The following is a 13438-nucleotide window of genomic DNA, read 5'->3' as shown; positions in this document are numbered from 1 at the left end:
AGAGTGACTCCTCTGCATATACCATATGTTTCCTATTTTTAGGATGGTTACTTGCAATACATTTCAGTGGACATATTATAGAACATCTTTACTCTGAGGTTGACTTAAATCTGTTAAATTTATACAGTGACAGCGGTTGAAGAACTCTCCCCCCCCCCCCCCCACACACACACACATTGTACATTGTATATACAATGCCCTACATTCATTCTTCTGGAGGTTTTTTAATTAAATGCATTTTAATATTGATTATTTTAATATACATATGGGATCATTTATACAATAAATTAACAGTAATTTTTAGAGGCAATGATTTTTGTGGGCGATATACTTTTTATTGGATCAACTTCATGGTTGGGATGCACTTAGACAAGATCTCAAATCCAATGCATTCTTTTTTAGATTTCAAAAGCTTGTCTAAGATTATAATAAGCATACAGTTGATCGAATAAGATATATCACCTACAAAAATCCTTGCCCCTAACACATTTTATGGATCACTATGGCTACATCACTCCAATGCTACCATTATTTTATTACATATTTTTATAAATATTTTCTGTTATTTTTTATATGCATATAAAATCCTGATTAAGGAAAATGATATATTCAGGGTACTATTTTATTTGACCTCCAGCAATCCTGTTTTTCTCTGACTAAAAAAAAAAACTCCAATTTTTGGATAAAAAAGTAACCCAAATCCACATTTTTTCCATGATTAAAAAGAAGCACCACCTATATATATATATATATATATATATATATTCAAGTGAATTATTGAGGTAATGCTATGATGGATCATTTCATGGAGCAGTTCAACATTTAGTAATATTATATCATGTGACTATCAAGATTGGATAAAAAATATAATGGACTGTGCAAAAAACTAGAAGTGCTAGGAGAACAAGGATTCTGCTTCTGAGTCAGAAGCAAAATCTATCAGTGACTCTGGGCAATTCACTTATGTTTCCTACTTATTTTCTTCTTTTTTTTAATGAAATGCAGAAACTAATAACCTATTACTTACCTCTTTCCATGTGTTCTGAGGATTATTAAAAACTCTAATATGGAACAAGTGCTTACATAACAGTTACTTTCAGAAACAGGCATATTGAACTCAGCTACTTATTTACTTAAGTTTTCATTAATGTGGATAGCTGTTCCATTAGGGTGTCTTTTAGGATTCAACTTGTACTCACTGAAATCACTTGAAAATTTCCCATTTATTTCAGTTTGTGGAAGGATTTAGCCTTTAGTTAATAATTCATAAAATACTTTGGAGATGACTTGTCAAGAATTATTATTAAAATGATTCCTAAAAAAGGCTAATAATTACTTCGGATCTTTCCATATAATAGAAAGGGAATAATATAAGCCATTTGATAGTAGCTAAACTGGAAAATTACTCCATGGGTAATGCATGCACCTGTCCTTTGAGTTAAAGTGAATGACATCTAAATTTAAGTGGAACAAAGAAAATTACATACATGCAATTCTGAACTGAATTATCCCTATATTTAACTTATTTCCTGAGAATGCTAAAGTCCCATTTAGTTACTTTAGAGTGAAAGTCTATATGTATGTCACAAATATGGCAATCTAATGTAGTTTAATGAAATACTAAGCACTTTGTTAAGACAATCTCTTTTTTGTGCAAATTTATTATCTCAGTATTGATAAGTTTATTTTTAAAAACTGAAATAGACTGGAGGAAAAAATATGGATTTTTGGTTAATGTCAAGATGAAAGCAGTCCAGGGGCTAATGATAAATATGTAAAGAGAGAAAGAAGCAATCAGTAACATGGGTGGGATCATTTCACATAAGTTCTCATTGAACCGGTCATTTCTGTCGTAATGCAAGAGTTCAAGGCAATTTGATGGCTCCTTTGACCTAAACTTTTTTCTCCTCAGCAGTATTACACTGCTTAAGAGACAATAGAGCCCCTGGTATAGTTTTAATTAATTCAGATGATGTGTCTTCAGCTTTCAGTTGTGTGGCATTTATTTGTAGAAAGGAAAGTTTCTTTTTTATGTATAATGTCCTGGGATGCATACCAATGAATGATCAGTATCACAGTCATCACTCTGATAGGATCATGTAATGATTACATCACAGAAGTCTCATGAGCAGGTGATAATCAGGTCACGTTTATGCCAGTGACCAGATTGTGGGTGGTGCCAAGACACTTTATGTTGAGGATTCACATTGATGTAAGAATTGGTTATACATAGCTCATTGCATAAGCTTAGCTTGAGCAATTGTTGTCCATTTTCATTCATTTTGCTAATACCGTTGGTGCCCAAGCAGGCAGCATGCTCATTGACAACTCTTTCATTGAAGTCTTCATTAGATGAAATATTAGTAATTAAGGTACAAAGTTTACCTTAATCATAGAAGCAGTCCTTCGATTCAGATGAAGCGGTGAGAGTTGGGGAATATGCACATGGGAGATTGCCAGGACTAGAAGCAATAGCGAGTTGAAGCATCATTAATCTTTTGGAGCCTTTGTTTGGCGGCTTCACTGCAAACAGCAGCTTATTTTTTACTGTAAAGCCAGCACCATGCTCTCTGATTCCTTTGGGCTATTTCCCAACTCAAAAATCAAATGTTGGAAAATAGCATTATAACAATAAATATATAAGTATTTAGAATTTTATTATAATCATTGAGGAACTGGTAGGCCTCCATATTGCTTGAAAATTGTAAATATATCAATTGTGGTCAGTTGATACTGAATGTATCAATTGATATGTATCAATTGATACATGAACTGAGCACACTGTGTTCAGTTGACACAAATACATATCTAAGTCATTAAATAAAATATTGAATAGGAACTAGAGATGCATTGATACATCGGTCTGATATCAGATTTGTACCAATATAAAGAAAACTGGCTGTATCGGATGTTGGCCCAATGGAGCCAATAATTTGGCTGATAAATGCCTGTGCATGTGCACAGATGAAACACAGCACCCAGGCAGTGGGGAGCACAGCCCAGCAGCATAGAGTGCTGCCTCTAGATGGTAAGTCCAGTGTGGTGGAAGGGGATAGGGGAGGGAATGGGGGGCAGATCAATACCCCCCATGGTGAGGAAGAGGGCAGGAGCAGGGGCAGGCACTGCACAGGCAGGGCAGGGGAGAATGAAACTACAGCTCATGGGGGTCGGGAGGTGGCTCCCACCACTGCTTGCACCCCAGGAGGGCATGGGGGGGGGTGCCCCGTGGATCTGCAGAGGGCAGGATGGTTTGCAACCGGGGCTGCACAGGCCTCTTATAGTTTCATAGTAGCTAGGGTTAGGAGGAGCCTAAACAGATCATCTAGCCAGACCCCCTGCCACAGACAGGAATGAATGCTGGGTTCACAAGACCCCAGACAGGTGATCATCCAACCTCCTCTTCAATTTGCCCAAGGTAGGAGTGAGGACCACTTCCCTGGGAAGTTGGTTCCAGATTTTGGCCACCCTAACTGTAAAATATTGCCTTCTGATCTCTAACCTAAACCATCCATCAGCTTATTACCATTGTTCCTTGTCACCCCAGGTGGTGCTGGGGAGAAAAGGGATCTACCTATTTGCTGTTGATCTCCCCTGATGAGTTTGTAGGCAGCCACCAGGTCCCCCCTCAGCCTCCTCTTGCTGAGGCTGAACAGGTTCAGGTCCCTTAGTCTCCCCTCAAAGGGCCTCTTCTCAGTGGAGACTAGGCTAAGAGAGGGCGCCTGAGGCACTGGGAGGGTGCTGCATCCATCCCAAATTTTGCCACTGCTCTGCTCCCAGTGCTGCCACTGCCAGCCACCCAGCACAGCCCTGGCTCTCTCTGGCACATACACGGAAGCAGGGCATTCAGCCAGGGCTATGGCAGGAAGCTGGCAGCGGTGGCATTGGGAGCAGAGTGGTGGCAAAATTTGGTGTGGATGCAGCATCCTCCCAGCACTGCTGGCACCTGCTCTGAACCCATCTCCTGCCAATAATAGCCCCCATGAAGCCCCAACTGAAGCTCACCGCACCCCAAGCAGATCTGGGGGGCACTCCCCCATGCCCTCCTGGGGTGCATACAGTGGTGGGAGCCGCCCCACCATGAGCTACAGCCCAGACCCCCCATCCCAGCTGAGCAGTGCCTGCCTCTGCTCTTGCCCCATCCCTCACCACAGGGGGCATTGATCTGCCTCCCCTCCACACCCCTTCCCTCCTATATATATATTAGTAGCATTTCATTTTAATCACAGGGAAATGTGGAGATATATAATATATTCAGTTGATACCTACATATATACATTTTCCATCATCCAAGTCATTAAAGAAAATATGGAATGAAAACACATGCAGGGTAAATCCATACATTTTTCTATATATATCTATCTGATGGGACAGAAGGGACCCACATTCTTCAGGGATTTACCCTGCATGTGTTCAGATAGATATACAGATGAATGCATGTATTTACCCTGCAGTTGTTTACTCTGCATGTGTATATATATTTGTGGCATTTCAGTTTAAACATGGGAAAATGTGGATTTTGGGTTACTTTTTTAATCCAAAAATTGGGGAATTTTTAATTAGAGAAAGCCAGAATCCTTGCTCATAAGTCCTCCTCAATTTTGCTTACATCTTTGTTCAAGATTAATGCCCAACTGGGGCATTGATATTTCACATGAGGCCTCATCCTTGCCAACTTAAACAGTTTAGTTACCTCTCGTGTTTTATATACACCACCACTGTTAGTAAAGAGTTTTGTTTTCTTTGTAACAACATCACATCGTTGACTCTCTCTTGGTTCACTATAACTCTCACATTCTTATCTATATTACTGCTGCCTGACCAATTATTCCTTGTTTTGTAAATTTTCATTTTATTTATCTCCCCTAAGTAGAGTATCATGTACTTTCCTTTATTGAATGTCATTGTTTTCCAATTCATCATAATTTTGTTTCTATTCCTCTCTTCCAAAGTACTTGGGTCCCTTCCCAAATTATTATCATCTGAGAATGTTATACATTTTCCATCATCGAAGTCATTAATGAAAATATGAAATAGAAATACATGGAGGGTAAATCTCTGCAGAACCTGGGTCCCATGCATTCATCAGAACGTAACTAAACCATATAATAAAAGGTAGATGTTGACAGTTACCAAATGTTCAGAATGCTGGCACCAATAACAAAAATATTTATACAAAGCATGTCCATTATTAGTCATTCTTAATGGAGGAAGCTCCCAAGCAAATGACCTAGGAGGGGAAAAGAGCTACTGTGTGTGTTAATGCAACGTATTATTTAAGATACGTCAAATTAACCCTGAAAATGTCAGGAGGTGTGTCTCACAGTCTCACGATATAGAGAGAGCTTAGGAGCTGATAATGACAACTCAAGATTTTACCTAAGAATTTGTAACAACTGCATAACTATCCAAGGATGAAAAAAATGCATCATCAATATTTTTGTTTGCTTTCATGAAAATAGGGCTCTTTAACAATAAGTAAATCTATCAAATTTTGGAGTAGGTCCAAGAATGGCTTTAGCCATTTTTAATTACAATAGAATTCAATAGAAAATCTGGAAACTATGAATATTAAAAAGCAAAAAAAAAAAAAGATGTCTTAACTAGATGTGTTTAGGCATGAGTGTTTTTAATGTTGAGACAATTCTGAGAAATGGAAGATCAACTGTAAACATTTTAGCATCCTAGCTATTTCTTTGTCAACAGAAAGTGCACTCACCTATTATATAAATGTATTCACACAGATTTTTGTTTCCTGGAAGGCTCACTTGAAGCATATTTACTGGAGAAATACTACGTGGGGTAGGTCTGTTTGTGGTGGTCCACTCTAGAAAAGTTTTGCTTTTGTAACTATTTTGCTATCCTGACACATTTTTCTCATACAAACATAGCCTTTTGCTTGCTCAGGCATCATAGTTATACTGGTAAACCCTCCTAGGGTAGACATGGTGTATAGTAGCAGTTCTGTGCTTTTGTCTGTATTGTTGACTGCCTGAATTAAATACACTTTATAATAAAAAAAACCCAACAAAAAAAACAGTTGTCTTAATTTACTAGAGATTTTGCCAGTATACGATTGACAGGAAAATCACAATCATAACTGAACTGAAACCTCCATCCTTGGAGGCCGTTAAGATCTGGCTAGACAAAGCCTTGGCTGAGATTATCTTGTTGGGGATGGTCCTACTTTGAGCAAGAAGCTGGACTAGATGACCTGCAATTCTTAGGGTCCTTTCCAAGCCTACTTTTCTATGATTCAATGATCCTGTGGTCATGCTGTTAAAGTGATTTAAGCGTAGCCCTAGTGTACCTAGTGTACCATATAACAATAATTGTTACTTAATAAATATCCTTAGGTTTAAGTAAATCTTCATTAACTGTCACAATTAATTAAACCAGTGGTTTTCTAACTGTGTTCTGCAAAACCCTGGCGTTCTGTGATAGGTCATCGGGAGTTCCACAAAGAGATTTGGGGTAATGATGAAGCTGGCTGGGAGTTGTTGAACTGCTATTACATGGCCAGGACATTTAGCTCCATATCAGTTTACATGGATGCAGAGCAAGGGGTTGGAGTTTTCATTAAAAAGAAATTACATGAAAGCTTATATGAAACTACTGAATTAAATAATTAAATTAAGATCAGACCCAACTAAAACCCCTATCTCATTCAACTTAGGACTTGTTTCTTCATTACTTCAAATGGACTTCTTTAATTGTACCTGTCAAAGTTTGAGTGCTGCACTCTGGAGACGTAGACGTAGACTGTAGACATGCTGCACCACTGGAAATGAGCCTAAATGGCATTCCTTCTTATTAAAAAAATTTAAAGTGGACTAAAGTTTGTTGGCATAAGCCACTACGTCCATACACATACACCAGAATATGTTTCTTAAAATATATGTACATGCATCTTTGGTCCCACACCTGCTAAATGAAATTGAGATCCTTGTCCATTTCAACAATGCTAATAGCAGCATGAAGTTGACTAGAATATCAACATATGTCAGTAGTTTCTGGGGCTCTGCTTTGACTTGGGGACCTCAGGGTTTTGTGGGATGCCAAAGTTCATATGCCTAGGAATCACAAAATCTGGAAATCAGCGCTTGCAAATTCTGCAGTGAACTGTGTCTACTTGTGTCTCTTTGGACTTTCTAGCTATGAGGTTTTGAGACTCCTAGCTCTAAAGTAGCAAGCTAGTCTGGTCATCCTAAAACCCTTGGGTTCTATAAGCACAGTGATCCTTACCTACAGGTTAATCTATATGTCTGGGTTGCCTATGTGCTCCTAAAAGCATTGCCCAGAAGAAATGTATTAATCCAGGTTATGATTTGCCAAAAAAACCCATCATATCCAGGATGTTTTGAGTGAAATATTTGGTCTTCAATAAATTAACAGAACTGTGTTAACTTAAAAAAAAACCCAGCCCCCTCTGGTTCTGAATTACTTTTCCCAGCTTTGCTGCTATTTACAAAGTACATCTTTCCTGCTCATTTATTTGTATTTATTTTGCTAATCAGCATATTGTTGTGATGAATGCTCAAAATAAAATTTTGAGATTTTCAAATAAAAGTTTCTATAGCGTAAATATTTATTAATAGAAAGAGTTAAACATCCACAATATAACCTACTTCCCTCCCATTAATTGTACCATATCTTTTACAATTAGTATCTGAGGTGTATATGATTTTATGTCTTTATCTTATCTATACATTTTGTATATTGCATTATAGTAGCTGTTTCCCCCTCCCCATTTTTTGTCAAGATCTAAAATAGTCCTCCATAGCATCCAAAACAGCTATTCTGCAAATCATATTATCTTAGCAAGAATCTTAATTAGTACATCTTAGTTTACTAATAACTAATTGAATAGCCACAACGAAACTATGCCAACTACTTCTACTGAGTGTGAGGGGAAAAAAATACCGCTACTGAACTGTGATCAAATTACACTTTAAAAAAAAGTTTAGATTTATATATACTGGATTGTTTTCAAAAGGATTATCTATGTCTTTCTTAGTTACAGAATCTTATTGATATTTAGAGGGGAATCTGCTGTAATAGGATAAAATATATCCTGATTAGAGCACTGTTTGTTTATGTGAGACACATCTCTGGAGACAATTTAGCATACAGACCAACAACATCTGAGGTTCTGACTGGTTTAGCACTTCAGAATTATTTATCTCTCTAATAGTCTTTAAGTGCTTGGCTCATTTGGAAGCACATTGTTCTCTAACAATAACATTATCTCCTCTTCTATTTAGGATATATGCTTCTTACAGATCTTCAAGAGGCAGGAAGAAAGGAAAGAAACAAAACAAACATGGACATTCTCTTTGGTAATCTAAACTATTTGTATTAGGTAAGATAAAAATGTATTTAGAATGTTAAAATGTCAATGAGTTTACCCCATGTATGTAGGTTACTGACCAAATTATGTTATGATTATGAATTCTGGTTTTCTTTGATAAAAAAAAAAAAATCCCCATTTTTTGGTTAGAAAAGGAAACCCCAAATCCACATTTTTCCATGATTGAAATGAGACACTACTAATATATAGATACAGATATTACCAATCACTAATTTCATAATGTCTCCTATGGTACCCTTTAGATTTCGAAGGAGAGGCCCATCAACAACCTCAAAACTATCTACTTACAAAAACTCAACAATAAAAAGACCATTGCTTTTCTAAGATCACTGTTTATAATGCTGACAAATACTTCTGCATCCTTCTGCTATACTACCCCATTGGTGTGTTTGTATCCATCTATTATCTCTTGTTTTACATTTAGATTCTACATGTGATTCATGATTTGTTTCCTTCTATATTTTTATGCAGTACCTAGAACAATACGGTCCTCGTCCATGACCATGGCTTGATGTTAGACTAATTCTGAATAATGAGAATATTAAAAATTCAAAGCATTATATTTAGCTAGATCAAAATAAACATAGTTTGGTCTAAATCCATCAGTATGCAATCATTCACATCACTTAAGTTGGGCTAAAAATGGTGCACTTGATCTAAACTTAGTTTGCACCCAACATGAACTAAATTTAAATTGATAGGGGGTAGACTGGCCTATTGAACTTTTGCATGCTTACTTATTGACCCTCGTTGGTCCTCTGGCATTGCAGTGTGCATTGCAGCTCCCTTCTCAACCCTATCCACACAGGGAGGTGCTCTAGCCCTTAGGCCACACTTGATTGCTCAGGCAAGCACTGAGCAAACCCCATCCCTAGGCTTTTTCAGGGCAAAGGAAACTCACCCCTCTTCCCAGCTTCTCTTTATGCTATGGCATGCAGACAGACAAAGGGAGACAAAGGCAGCTGTGTCCCCCACGCTCATCCCAGGGCCCAGGATACCTGAAATCCTGGGCCATGGCCCCACACATGAAGACCCCATCACAAAGAACTCCATGACCTACATATAGACTCAAACATTGAGACCAAGAAAAACCCTAAGATTACTAGGTGCACCTCCCGCCCCCCACCTTCCCTACAGCCTCTACAGACAATCCCCATGGTCAGAATCCATGACCAGGTCATTATAGTGAAAATCCCAAAAGCCAGGTCCCAGTGTATGGATGGAGGTGGTCAGTGTTATGTTTCTTCCCAATTCATTAAACTATAGGGTGATAATTTACCAATTATTTGGAACTGAGTAGATCATTCACCCTCCCCTTCCCTCTTTTCCTTGGGCACAGAACAGGGGTGCTCAGTCCATGGTCTTGGATATTTCAAAGCAGATCAGTCAACATGTGGGGACATAAATCTGTGTTAGTCACAGCACCATCTGCTGCTGAGAGTAGCTGACCACTTCTCCCTCTCCTCAATCTTGAATGATGACATGACACCAGGTCCACCCCACCTCCATTAACACCTCAGCTGGATCTGTGGTGTTCTGCCAACCCCCTGCCTCACCTCAGCAAGAATCATAAGTAACCTCCCTTCCTTTGTCCCACAACCCTATGATACCAACTGACTTTCATCACAGAAATGTTGGGAACACAGTATCACTCCTGTAATGACAGGTGGTGGGGTATGGTGTCCCATGAGTAGGCAGTCCTTGACCAACCCACACAATGCCAGAATCCTGATAGGACTCTGGATTCCTAGATCCACAGAGTGAATATTTTTTAATAAACTATTTCCTATTGGCATTCTGTCCCCTTCTTTGTCTATAGAAAGGTAAAGAGTATGGATGTTTTGGGCACTTTTGTGTGAGGTATGTGAAAGTTATTTGCAAAGTTTTTAAGAATAGGTTAAACAAACAATTATCAAGAGTCATTTAGATAGGGATAATCCAGCTGTTAACAGGCTCCTGAGGTTCATTGAAGCCCTATATTCCTTGATTTTTTGATTCAATAACATCACTGAATTCTTGTAGTAGGGTTGCATGTTGCTATAAACCTGGTGGTCCAGGAGTTCAGTTCTGGACACTACAAGAGCAGCATTGGCAAACAGGTCTGATCTAATTCAGCAATTCTTGGATTTATAAGACGTTTTTCCAAAGTTTGCTTGTACTGTCACCAAACTTTCATTGAAAAAAATGGAGACAGTTGTTAAAACAGAAATAACTTATGAAAGTCTTTTGCATGGAAATGAATCTGACTTATTTAAGTGGAATCTAGAAGTAAGTCCAGGATTAGGTGTAGGACTCAGAAACACAGCATTGGTAGCATTAGTAATATTGGAATAGGTTTTAAAATAAACCTTTTCATAGTTAGTATCCTATAACACTTTATTTTTGTTTATATAACATTTGAACTCAATGGGCATGTCCACACATGCAGGCATATGCACTTGCAGCAGCTCAAATGGAAGCATCACAAATTTGATCCAAGGATTTTTGCCTCAGCGCACATGCCCAGACATGCACTTTGGTGTGGGGCAAGTTGCGCCACTGGGGGCAAACTAACTCTGCCCAGCTCCTCTTGGATCTGAAGGCACAGGAAGCTAAAGCCTGGGGCCAGCACCCATGCTGGTCCCAGCAACATAGAAACCTGCCCTGTTGAGCAGTCCAGGGGTACTTGCCCTCAGGAGCTTCTGAGGCCCCACCAGTTGGTATCTGGGGATACTACCCCTTGTGCCAGCTGGACTGCTGAAGCACCCTGACCCAGAGTGGCCCCTGTCCCCTCTATGCATTGTAGTAGTCTGGCAGTGGGGGCTGCTCCCTGGCTGTGACCTGCTGCCACCTGCAACAGCATCCACCCCCTTGGACCTGTGGCCCTATGGCTGCACAGCTGCCAGACCCAGATGGGGTGCCCCCACTCTGTCATCTAGGCAGCTATCACCCAGAACACATGCTTCTTGTGATGACCCACTCTGAACTACCCAAGTGTGTCCTCTTGGCCCCAAATGGCCAACAGGTCAGCCACCCTATCTGCCCTCCAGCTGGGTCCCCAGTGCTGGCCCTGGACAGGCTCCCCTGCCTGAGTCTCACCACTTGTCTCACCAGCAGAGATCCTGGTGTTCCTTGTTTAAAAATTGCAAACTCTATGATAAGAAACCCAAATTTTCATTAAAATACCCCAAATCATGTTCTTTCACTATTACAATGGAATGCCACTATATAGAGATCAGTTGGGCAATGTTTTATTGATATATTTACAAGTTTAAAGCAATTTGGAAGCCTACCAGTGCATCTATTATTATAATAAAATAAATTCTAAATATCTATACACTTTGGCATGTACTTTTGGCTTTTTTGTCATAGAAAAATTTGAGCTGCCCCTATCCTCTTAACTCACCATGATGTGCAATGCTGAGCAGCACTGATATGCCAGTGCCCTGCCTCTGCCCAAGCTCCTAACTCTCAACCAACAGGCAACCCCCACTCCAGCCCCCTCACTCCTGACCCACAGGACCAGGTACATGGGTGAGGGGTTTGTAGGGGTGGCTTGGGGTTATGGGGTTTGTGGGTAGATTGTGGTGGGGGGGCTATGCATCTGAGGAGCATATGGGAGGGTCTGCTCAGTAAGGATGGATCCCCTGTTCCTTGCATGGTGCAGCCCCTCCCCCCCCCAGCTCATGGACTGCCCTCCCCCACAGAAGCCACTGCTCCCCCCCACAGGGCCACAAACCCCCAATAGGGGCCATGTGTCCCCCCTGCAAGGGCTACAGGGCCCAGATTCCCCCCTGCACAGGGGCTACATCCCCTCTGCAGGGGACAAAGCCACCCCCATAGGGCCCGGAGCCCCCCCCCACAGTGGCCAAAGCCACCCCCTCAGGACCTACAGCCCCCTGCAGGGCCCAGAGGCCCCCCCCCCAGGGTCTAAAGCTATCACCACTTGTGGGGTCCATGTGTCATACCGGGTCAGGTCCTGCATGTATGACCCAAGACAGAACCCATTCACACAGGACCTGTCCCGGCATGAGAGGCAGTCCCTGTGAGCAGCACAGGGCCCTGGGTGACCACCTGGACTGCTGTCTGAAGGTGCTCAGTGCCACACCAAGCAGGGTTGGGCCCACGCAATTTGCCATAAACAGCGCCAGGTGCCAGGTGGCTGGGCCCAAGCCACAGTGTCCCACGCCATGCGGAGGCTTTGCTAGGAGGGCCCTGAATGCCCTGATAGGCTCCTGCTTTTGGGGGAGCACTGTAGGCCATGCAGGGAGCAGGCAGGGGACCCACCCCCACTGAGTAACCCCCCCACATATCCACAGTCCCCCACAGCCCCAAAGCCCCCCTCTCCAGTCCCCCCACCTCCAGTCTGTTACTTACTTCCACTTAGCTTCAGGTTCCCCCTTCATGTGGAGGCAGTGCGCTTCAGCACTGGGGCAAGTGGCAGCTATAGACATACTCTGGTCAGCTATCAGAGCATCTCTTTGGAAAACTTAAACCTCCGGTTGCCTCAGGGTATGGTCCAGGACTGTGACCTGCCCCATTTTTCATGGGTTTATTTTATTTTTTTTGATACCTGGACATCCAGGTATCAAATTTTGAGCTCCCACTGCAAATATGCAGCGCGGGGAACTTTTTTTGTTCCCAGCATGCCTAATGCCATATCTCAAACTTCTTTGAGATGCACCAAGTGGCATGTGCAGGCTCATCTGAATGCACTCAATGAGAGCTAATGCTCTAGTTCAAGAAAAACTGTAGTTTTCACTGTCATTACTGGAGAGCAAGAACTTTTATTTTAATCATCCTCTCCCTCTTTATAATGCAGACTGAAGTTTCCATTATGCTTCACAGCATATCTAGGTATCTTATTGTCCTCCTAAGCCCTGACACAAATGATAGATGTGACTTCAAAGTGCTTACAGGTCTAATGCAACTTAGTCTTGATTATCTGTAGATTCTGAGTAATTGTCTGCAGAATCAAAACATCCTGCTTAGCCTAGAACAGGATATATGGTTTGACGTGTACCGCTAAGGAAAAAAAGAAAGAAATGTGCACTGATAAATAGTAAATATTTTTTTTAAATAATGAATGAT

At 40.9% G+C, this 13438-nt stretch overlaps 1 long non-coding RNA gene across 1 annotated transcript in view; it reads left to right on the top strand.

The window, feature by feature from the left end:
* LOC109282886 (uncharacterized) overlaps nt 1-11684 on the top strand; it is a 135672-nt gene extending 123988 nt beyond the window's left edge. The window contains exons 3-4 of the long non-coding RNA XR_002089923.2: nt 8262-8336; nt 8611-11684. This is a non-coding gene — a long non-coding RNA (uncharacterized LOC109282886). The remainder of the gene's footprint in view (nt 1-8261; nt 8337-8610) is intronic.
* Nucleotides 11685-13438: the final 1754 nt, after the last annotated feature.

Source organism: Alligator mississippiensis, chromosome 1 (genome assembly GCF_030867095.1).
Source record: "Alligator mississippiensis isolate rAllMis1 chromosome 1, rAllMis1, whole genome shotgun sequence".
Classification (NCBI taxonomy): Eukaryota; Metazoa; Chordata; order Crocodylia; family Alligatoridae; genus Alligator; species Alligator mississippiensis.
The sequence above is the reverse complement of the archived record's forward strand: the minus strand, read 5'-3'. Positions and strand labels throughout refer to the sequence as shown.